Source organism: Coenobita brevimanus, chromosome 11 (assembly GCF_032717465.1).
Source record: "Coenobita brevimanus isolate Jiangsu-jjx chromosome 11, ASM3271746v2, whole genome shotgun sequence".
Taxonomy (NCBI): Eukaryota; Metazoa; Arthropoda; class Malacostraca; order Decapoda; family Coenobitidae; genus Coenobita; species Coenobita brevimanus.
In genome coordinates this window covers 2,467,253-2,478,715 of record NC_136964.1, presented here as the reverse complement: position 1 = coordinate 2,478,715, position 11,463 = coordinate 2,467,253, and positions in this window count along the sequence as shown.

Sequence of the window (11,463 nt, the reverse complement as noted above, 5' to 3'; positions counted from 1 at the left end):
TCGTCCACATAAAATAATTTTAACATTTGTAACCTTCCCCACAGCTACTGTGGGAATCAGCATTAAAATCACAATCATTCTATATTATAGCTTTAGACAATCCAGGAATAACATATTCAAAAAAACTATCGCTGACCAGTCGCAGCTTATATATAACTGGTTCGGTGCTTTAAATGTATGATGAGGATTCGAAACAGATGAGTCGTGTCTAGACCAGTTTCACAGGACTCCATGATAAAATAGTAGCCTATGTTATAATACATGCTATGTATGTCACGAACGCAAAATGTTTTGCGGGTGAACAGCATGTAAATGTTTCGAATCCAGTTTCATTAAGTTTCTCACCATTCGCCTCATAGCTCAGAGCAAACTACCACTCTCAGTTATTCGTTCGCCTGCCCTCACTCCAACCCTGGGGTGGGATGTTCGAAAGCTCGTAACGGCCGCTAAGATCATCGTAGCGGGTACGATAATCATAGCGCGCTCGTAAACCACTAAGGTGTATGTTCAAACAAATTTTACGATCCTCCATCCGCCATATTTGCTCGTAGCGTTACGATTTCTGACAAGCACCCTTAAGCTGATCGTAGTGTCGCATAGTGGATGTTTCTCTAATAAACAAACCGAATCATGTGATGCTAAGTTTGTTTATTTACCCTTTTCTGTGAAGGAAGATGGAGTTACAAGTGGTTTTACAGGTAGAACTGGCATTATGAAGAGCGATGAGATTTGAGAACATAAGAACCTAAGAAGAGAGGATAACTGCAGTAGGCCGGTTGGCCCATGCTAGGCAGCTCCTAGAAGAGTAACTGAACTACTAGAATTAGATAAGGATAGCAAAGAAGAAGGCTCTCCCCCGCCCTCCAAACCCTCCAGCCGAAGCCGGCAGGAAAAAGTTAGCTTGCAACATCAGTCTTGCAGAGATGAAACGCAGGTTGGGACCACACCAGTGGCAGAAGATCCTCAATGAGGTAGATTCGGAGAGTGACATGAAGAGCAATCGTTCTGAGGTGGAGGAGGTTGGGCTGACGCCATCCGGTCAGCAAGTAGAGCTGCCCCGCTGCCTTCCATCGCAGGAGACAACACCACCATCATCGGCCGATTTCACCAGAGAACCTTCCCCACCTCTAGGACCTGCTGGTCCCACCGCCCTCTTCATCGGTTCCCAATCTCCAGGCCCCTCTGCCCCCCTTGGCGAGCCAGCATCACCAGAAGCTGGGCCATTGTTCGTTGTGATGGCCCCTCCACCCGCATCTGCCATGCAGGATGCTATGGTGACATCCTCGCCGGCCAGACCGAGGAGACTCGTGTCTCAGAACCCTCTATCTCGTCCTCGTCCTTGTCCAAAGTGTCCCCTCCCAGACAAGGGTGCCATGGTTCACTGCCTGGACACGGGGGATGTCCAAGGGGTTGGAGGGCAGGCCGAAGGGTGTCGACAGGCTGACCCGCTGCCACCGCTGCCACCTCTGCTGAAGAGGATCCTGGGTGGAGCAGTGGCCCGTTCTCACCAAACCACAGGCCGTTTACTGGCTCACCAGGGATCCTGGTGGATATTCCAATAACTCCCCTGCCGTTCTTCCAACTCTTTTTCACGCAGGAGTTGTTGTCATACCTCACCGTGGAAGCCAACCAGTACATCACATTCCTGGGGACTCAGCTGGATGCCTGGTTCTCCTGCAATGAAGAGGAAATGACCAAGTTCCTTGGGTGAAACCTTTTCATGGGGGGTCGTGCACATGCTGACCATCAGGCACTACTGGAGGAGCTCTGAGCTGCACGACTACCCTAGGCCCAGGCAGGCGATGAGTGGAAGGCGCTTCACCACCATCCTCAAGCACTTCCACACCTTCAACTCGCTCACCATACCCCAGGACAACAAGATCATCTCATCCGTATTCGCACAGTCATGGAGTACCTCCTTCAGCGGTTCCAGTCAGTGTACCAACCCGAGGAGCAGGTCAACCTAGATGAGGACTCTCTGGGATGGAAGGGCCGGCTGTCCTTCTGTGTGTACAACCCCCAGAAGCCCACCAAGTATTCCATCAAGATGTACATGTTGGCTGAATCATCCTCGGGCTACATCTGGAACCTAGAGGTCTACACTGGGGTGCAGCAGACCCTCGAGAACACCATGTGGGGCCTCGTGGAACCGTTGAAGGACCATGGCTATAAGTTGCTCATGGACAACTACTACAATTCTGTAGCCCTGTGCAAACGACTCTTCACTGCAGGCTTTATGTGTGTGGGACCCTACGGCTGCCTAGAGGAGCGCCACGCCAGCTGCAGGCCATCGCCAGGGTTAAAAGCCTGCCTGAGGGGGTCATGGCGTACAGGCACAAGGACAATGTGCTAGTCCTGCTGTGGAAGGACAAGTGCATTGTGAACATGGTGTCCACCTTCTACACTGCGCACACCATTCTGAAGAGGGTTCGAGGAAAGGTGCGGGGTCATGACAGGCGGACAATCTATGTGGAGAAGGTCATTAACAAGCCTTTCGTTGTGGAGGACTACAACATGTACATGGAGTGGGGTGGATAATTTTGATTAGATGGTCCAGTACTACCCCATCCAATGGCGAACTGTCAAGTGGACAAAGAAGATCACCTTCTACTTTGTCCAAATGGCACTCTTCAAAGAAAAGTGCAGAAACACGACAGTAACTCTCCTTGAAGTTGTGGAGCAGATCATCTACGATCTTCTGCATTTCCATGATGAGGGCTGGCCTGCATCCAGACATGTACTCCACCACGCCCCAGACCTACCTACCTGGCAGCCAGCACCAGCAACACCTGGCACCCAGCAGGCAAAGGCACCATCGCCAGGATGGGCCCAGCCACCACCAGCACCAGCATTGCCTGCAGGACAACCAACATCAGCACCATCTGCAGCAGGCCCGTCACAGGTGCCACCGTTGCCACCAGCATCGCCTGCAGGAGGCCCATCAGGGGTGCCAGCACCACCACCTCCATTTGCTGGTCCGTCAGGAGAACCCGTGCCTGGGCCTGCAGCTCCCGCATGACAGGACCACAGAGCACGAGGGTATCCAAGCAAGCGTCGCCAGGTGAGTGACGACAATGTGAGGTTGGATTGCACTCTGGGCCACCACCGGGCGAGGATCCCCAACAAGAAGAGGCTCAGGTTTATCTTGTGCTTCATGCTGGGGGTGAGGAAGGACACAAGGAACATGTGTCCTGAATGTGGTGTGCCGCTTTGCATGGGTGATTGTTTTGAGCGATACCATACCGAGTGTTACCTTCACTAGTGGAGCACACACACACACACACACACACACACACACACACACACACACACACACACACACACACAGTACAAAACTCTTCACCTCTCAACCGATCTGGTCCGGCAGGAAGATCATCGCCACTGGAGAAGTACTTGGTATTCTTTTTGTTTTTGTATATTTACCTCTATATATGTCAGTATATTTACACATGCATGTATATTGTTATTTACCTCAACATAAATGGCAGAAATAAGTACAGCTTCATTTCAGATGCTAGCAACAGGTTTGGTGTTCATGTGTGGTTTCTGAGAGGACTAAATACAAAACAGAAGTAATTATATAAAATGGCTGTTGATATAAAACAGCGGTTCCCAAACGTTTTAGTAGGTGACCCTATTATGAATATTTCAAGACTTCGCAACCCACAAGGTAAAAAAAAAAAAATCAGAGAGAGAGAGATAGTAACCGGTATATAGCCTGTCGTAGTTATTATGAATATGCTAATAGTGTACTAAGGATAATTACAATTTCAATTATGTAAATAAAATAGGCCTATATTGAAAGCATTAAGCCTATTCTATGTCCCTGCGACCCATCAAAATTCCTCTCGTGACCCACCTTTGGGTCGCGACCCACAGTTTGAGAATAACTGGTATAAAACCAAAGAAAGTGTAGCAAGCAAGCATAAATGTGTTAGTGCGCTACAGGAAAATAACGTAAGTGAGCGTAGCTGACAACGGTTTGGCACGAGGGAAAATACACCGTAGTTTTTTGCATTTTTGTAAAAAACTATGAGGCCTAGGATCACCGTTGTTGGCTCAAATGAAAGCGAATGAAATTCTGCATGGGATGATAAAATGAAGACATAACGGTGGCATGAAAAGTTATTCGGTAGAGCTCCTCGAATAATAAATCTGTTGTCTGTCGGAAATGGGTTTTACTTTTTAGCTTATTACTTGAACACCATAATTTGTCTCAAACTGGGACCTCCGGCATTCGAAGGCTAATAAAATTCTCTTTCCAATGATTGTATAGCATGTAGAGATTGATTAGTAAACATTCGATTTATGATGTTGGGAAGTGAGATGTTTGTTCACGGATATCTATTCTCGGGGCCCTAACGTATGTAGTGTTTTTTTTTTTTTGCTTGTCGTGTAGAACAAACATCGACGAATAGGAATATGTGGGTTTTGTGGCGAAATAAATATTGTTGGGTGCTGAAAATAAGCTGAAAATATACATTTTTGGAGTGTGCAGCAGCCGGTGGAGGGAGGGGAGAAAAGCCGATGCGTCATGGCACAGTAAACTTATGAACCTTATCTGTGTGCGAAAGGGTTAATAAATATTTGGCATCTCTGAATACTATGAGGGGGAAGAGACTCACCATGTTTGCCACAGTTTCCTAAGCCCATTCAAGCTGCACGCTGTATAATACACACCTAAGGACGCTTGGAACCCCAGGCAAACCGACCGAGACATCAGGCACGTCGTCAACTGTTATTCCGACTCTATCTAGCTAAAAGTAACCTTTATGATTTGTCCAAATCGAGGGGAACCTGCTAGAATATAAGGATAATTACTAGTGAGTTAGAGTATCAATTATACCCTAATCTCCCAAGAGACGTATGGAAATTTACTATTGGTCACGTTTAGACTATCACTTATCAGATAAAGGAGTTGTTACGGAACAGAGAGAGATAATGAACACTTCAAGTGAGAATACTAAAATCACTACTGTCCAGCCAAGTTCTAGGTTCAAAACACAATACTTAGGTAAAATTACAAGTTAAAGTTTAATGCTCAAACTAACAACTAAACATTCAGGACTAATAAGGATAACGTAATGGCAAAAAATGTTACATATATGGTTAACTGCAACAGCCTCCATGAACACAGAAATCAACAAGAGGAAATTTATCTAAGTCAGCCCTGATAAAATGAGTAGACCGGATAATGCTCAGTTAAAGCAAGATATAATATTATTACAGATCCAAATATTACTAATACTGGCTGACAGCATGGAACCAACATGAATCACTAAAACCCCACCAGGCCCACGAATTAACGCCTTAGGCTATACAGTATAAGAAAAATGGTAATAACACTTAAACTCAAATTATACAGCAGCTAGATAGCTGGAGACTTCCTGAGCACTCACAAAAATAATAATATACTGTACAGGGGAGGACAGAGATGTGAACAGAATGAGGAGTAGATCTAAGTGGCAACCAATACAGAGACTGAGCTCATTATATAGGGGCCGGGAGAGCTTGATTCAACTTGTAAGAAGAACGCGGAAATGAAGGCATAGGGGATGAAGAGTTGATAGTCCTGCTCTGAACAACAGAAAGAACGACTTACTCTACTATAAGGGGAGAAGGGGGAGTGAGGTAGAACACGCAAGGCTGGTCACTATGGAAGCCACGTGGCGAATCGTGAACAAACATGCAGCATACTGTACATTAGGATCATACAAAGGATGATGCAATCGTGAACAAAACTGTATCATCAGTTAGAATTATACAAGGGATGATGAAATCATAGGCTATGTAACACCTCCGCACAAAGAAAAAGAAATTTACAAAGGAAATTTCTTATTACTCTAAAACAATCTGTCTAAAGTCTAGATAAGCAATCTGCAATAACATTTTCTTTCCCCTTGACATGTTGTATGTCTAATGAATACTCCTGAAGAAGTAGACTCCATCTTGTCAATCTCTGATTTTTATCTTTAAACTTACTAAGGAATTTCAGTGGGTTATGATCGGTATAAATGACTATGGGGTCAAAACCAGAACACAAATAAAGTGGAAAATGCTGTAAACCCAAAATCAAGGCCAAAAAGCTCTTTCTCAATAGTTGAGTAGTTCTTTTGAGGTGGGGTGAACTTCTTACTGTAATATGATACAGGGTGTTCAATACCCTGATCATCCTCTTGCAGCAAAACAGCCCCAGCTCCTGTATCACTTGCGTCAACAGCCATCTTAAAAGGCTTAGCAAAATTTGGAGTAGCGAGCACTGGCTGACTTAATAGAATAGCTTTAAGTTTACTGAAAGAGGATTCACAGTTATCGGTCCAGACAAATTTAACTCCCTTTTTCAGTAGGTCTGTAAGTGGTGATACAAGAATTGAAAAGTTAACAACAAATCTCCTGTAATAACCTACCATTCCCAAAAATCTTTGTAGCTCTTTCCTACTTTTAGGTCTGGGAAGATCACTTATAACCTGAACCTTAGCTCCTGGTGGTGCAACGTGTCTATCACCAATTACGTACCCAAGGTACTGAACTTTAGCTTGACCAAACTCACACTTTGATAAATTAGCTACAAGATTAGCCTGAACCAAACACTCAAGAAATTTACTGACATGGTATAGGTGATCTTTCCAGTTGTCACTGAAGATTAATACATCATCAATATAAACAACACACCCTGTGAAACCCTCTGTTACAACATTCATGAGCTTCTGAAAAGTGGCTGGTGCATTCTTCATACGATATGGCATTACAGAACATGCAAAAGTCTTTCTTAGTGTTACAAAACATGAGATCTCCCTAGCACGTTCAGTCATAGGTACTTGCCAGTATCCCTTTAACAAATCAAACTTACTTATGTACCTAGCCTTTCCGATCTTGTCTATGCAATCTTCCACGCAAGGGAAAGGGTAAGTGTCTGTTTTGGTTATCTGATTAACACGTCTGTAGTCGATGCAAAGCCGCTGTGACCCACCTGGCTTAGGGACTAGAGTGACAGGAGAACTCCACTCACTCTGACAGGGCTCAATCATCTTGTGTCCAACAGGTAGCCAAGCTCCTTCTGCATGAGAGGAACTTTCACTGGGTTCACACGGTAAGGAGACAGTTTAATTGGCTTTGCGTCTCCAACATCGACATCATGCATCAACACAATGGTTCTTCCTGGAGTGTCACGGAACACTTGCGGGTACTCCTGCAGTAATGCCGAAAACTCCTGCCTTTCCTCGGGAGCTAGATGAGAAAGCTTAGTCTGGAGATCATTCATGATATCAGGATTCTTCCCCAAACTATCACTCAGGCTCATACTGCATGGGAGAGCTTAAATTAAGTTAGATTTGCCTTGTATATTTCAAGAAGTAATTTTACTGTCTTTAGCCAATTGTAATTAACCCTTTCACCCACGATGACACATTTGTCACCATATGGGTGTGGCTGCAACTATACTCGGTGACGCGTTTGTAGTCATTTAGGCATAAAAACCTTCGTCAGAGAAAAAGTTTTCGGCCAATCGGTGTCATTTTTGGAGGCGTCATAGTTCATGTGCTTCTTGTTAAAAGTAATGACTCGGTAACCTTGGGGCCCGAGACGTGCGGCAGCCCAGACAGGTTGTTTAGTACCACAGTGGCTGTCAAGGGAGAAGCTTGCATGCGGTGGGCCGTTTAAATCATACTCTATTTACCCCTGTCCTGGGCATGCATCATAATCCACTATACCAGTAGTGCTTGTGTTTACTTTTTGGGCACTATTGTGATTAGATTTGGTGTTTGCAGTAGGGAATTAGGTTTTTGTGAATCATTCCTGGCTGTTATCAGCCGTTGGCCCCAACAAAGATTGTGCTAGGCCTACCCTGTTTTTTGCCATGTCCCAACAACTACACACCCTCTACCCTGCACCCAATGTGAGTATTCAGCCATTGAACAATAGTGACAGTGAATCAGGTGAATATAGTGTGCAATAGCTAGTAAGGAAGGACATGATGAAACGTTTAGCAGGGGAGGCGGTTTCCAGCCTGACGACACAGCATTGTTTTGAACGTAATACTGAATTTGCCAAGGTGTTGATGAAGTCCTTGTTTTATGCTGATATATGGTGGATAGTTTTATTGTGCAATAGATAGGATTATAGTGCAACAAGTGTACGTGATGGGCAAGGGCAGGAGTCACATACACCTTACAGCCACGGCACGCCATTGTCAGGAGGGGATAAAATAGAGGAGATTTATAGGGATATTTGATTTTATCATATTGTTATATTTATTCCGTATGCTTTTTTTGTGAAATAAAGCATGAGTGTTATAGTGATATGTTTATCAAATGCTTGTGTGGGTGAACGTAAACATTGCACCACTTGCCCATCAGAAGATATCATCTGCGATACCTTAGGTATTGTAGATGTGACATACAGAACACGTTCATGTACTGCTGTGGTGAAATATACTGTATTTATCATAAAATGAAGGATGTGGTTTTGTGCATGGTGAAATAAAATCATAAACACTGCAGTGTCTTCAAGTAAGGGAAACATCATCTGCTACACCTTGGTGCACAGGTAAGGGCCACATACTTGTACTTGTAGTGGTGTAATATACTGTGTGTCTCATGTATTGATAGATATGGTTATGTTTTATGTGAAAGACAGTAAAAGACTGACCCACTAGCTCATAAGAAAGAGTGCGTATCATACATCTGACTTAGCACAAAGGTAGCGACATGCAACGCGAGGTTAGGAACACGTGCATTTACATTTTATTGGTGAAATATACTGTGTATCTCATAAAGAGATAGATTTGGTTATGTATTATGTGAAAGTAACGTGAAAGACTGAAGTACGTGCTCGTAAGAAAGAGAATGTCTCATACACCTGAGTTACCACAAAGGTGGCAAAATGCAACATGAGATACATAATTGTAGATGGTGTAATATACTGTGTATCTCATACAGTGATAGATTTGGTTATGTGTTATGTGAAAAGAAAGTGAATGTGAACCACGTGATCGCCTGAAAATCATCGTCTGCTACACCTTACCACCCAGGTAGGGACCATGTAATTGACCTACGGAAGACGTGTATTTACATTTTATTGGTGAAATATACCGTGTATCTCATAAAGTGATGGATTTGGCTATACATTATGTGAAAATAACGTGAAAGACTGACCCACATGCTCATAATAAAGAGAACATCTTGTACACCTGAGCTAGCACAAAGGTAGCGAAATGCAACGTGAGATACGTAATTGTAGATGGTGTAATATACTGTGTATCCCATACAGTGATATATTTTGTCGTGTTTATGTGAAAAGAAAGTGAAAGTGAACCACGTGATTGTCTGAAAATCATGGTCTGCTACACCTTACTGCCCAGGTAGGGCCACATAATTGACCTACGGAAGATGTGCATTTTCATTTTATTGGTGAAATATACTGTGTATCTCATAAAGGGATAGATTTGGTTATGTTTTATGTGAAAAGACAGTGAAAGACTGACCCATGTGCTCGTAAGGAAGAGTGCGTGTCGTACACCTGAGTTAGCACAAGGGTAGTGAAATGCAACGCGAGGTTAGGAACACGTGCATTTACAATTTTTTGTGTGAAATATACTGTGTAGCTCATAAAGTGATAGATTTGGTTATGTTTTATGTGAAAAGACAGTGAAAGACTGACCCACGTGCTCGTAAGGAAGACTGTGTGTCATACACCTGACTTAGCACAAAGGTAATGAAATGCAATGCGAGGTTAGGAACACGTGCATTTACAATTTTTTTTGGTGAAATATACTGTGTAGCTCATAAAGTGATAGATTTGGTTATGTTTTATTTGAAAAGACAGTGAAAGACTGACCCACGTGCTCGTAAGGAAGACTGTGTGTCATACACCTGAGTTAGCACAAAGGTAGTGAAATGCAACACGAGGTTAGGAACACGTGCATTTACATTTAATTGTGAAATATACTGTAATACTCATACAATGATGGACTTGGTTATGTGTAATGTGAAATAGAAGTGTAAACACTGCAGCGTGTTCTCGTAAGGGAAACACCATGTGTTACACCTTAGCGTACAGGTAAGGGCCTACGGAACATGTGCATTTACATTTTAGCAGTGAATGTACTGTGTATCTAATAAAAATGACAGATATGGTTATGTGTAATGTGCAAAGTAAATGAAATTGGTAACCACATCCTCATGGCCCTTACCTGTGCACTAAGTCAGGTGTAGGAGGAGACGATGTTTTTCAAGGACATACAAGTATATCATGAACCCTTGCATTATGCCAGTGTTGAACAAAGTTCTTGGGTGGCTGTGAATAAAATATCTTGACTCCTTTATTTCAGCTCACACCCCTACCACAGCATTGTACTACCACAGGGTCCATCTCTTTGATAGCAATTCATTCTCCAGTTAGCTTGCAACAACATCAGTCTTGCAGAGATGAAACGCAGGTTGGGACCACACCAGTGGCAGAAGATCCTCAATGAGGTAGATTCGGAGAGTGACATGAAGAGCAATCGTTCTGAGGTGGAGGAGGTTGGGCTGACGCCATCCGGTCAGCAAGTAGAGCTGCCCCGCTGCCTTCCATCACAGGAGACGACACCACCATCATCGGCCGATTTCACCGGAGAACCTTCCCCACCTCTAGGACCTGCTGGTCCCACCGCCCTCTTCATCGGTTCCCTATCTCCAGGCCCCTCTGCCCCCCTTGGCGAGCCAGCATCACCAGAAGCTGGGCCATTGTTCGTTGTGATGGCCCCTCCACCCGCATCTGCCATGCAGGATGCTATGGTGACATCCTCACCGGCCAGACCGAGGAGACTCGTGTCTCAGAACCCTCTATCTCGTCCTCGTCCTTGTCCAAAGTGTCCCCTCCCAGACAAGGGTGCCATGGTTCACTGCCTGGACACGGGGGATGTCCAAGGGGTTGAAAGGCAGGCCGAAGGGTGTCGACAGGCTGACCCGCTGCCACCGCTGCCACCGCTGCTGAAGAGGATCCTGGGTGGAGCAGTGGCCCGTTCTCACCGAACCACAGGCCGTTTACTGGCTCACCAGGGATCCTGGTGGATATTCCAACAACTCCCCTGCCGTTCTTCCAACTCTTTTTCACGCAGGAGTTGTTGTCATACCTCACCGTGGAAACCAACCAGTACATCACATTCCTGGGGACTCAGCTGGATGCCTGGTTCTCCTGCAATGAAGAGGAAATGACCAAGTTCCTGGGGTGAAACCTTTTCATGGGGGGTCGTGTACATGCTGACCATCAGGCACTACTGGAGGAGCTCTGAGCTGCACGACTACCCTAGGCCCAGGCAGGCGATGAGTGGAAGGCGCTTCACCACCATCCTCAAGCACTTCCACACCTTCAACTCACTCACCATACCCCAGGACAACAAGATCATCTCATCCGTATTCACACAGTCATGGAGTACCTCCTTCAGCGGTTCCAGTCAGTGTACCAACCCGAGGAGCAGGTCAA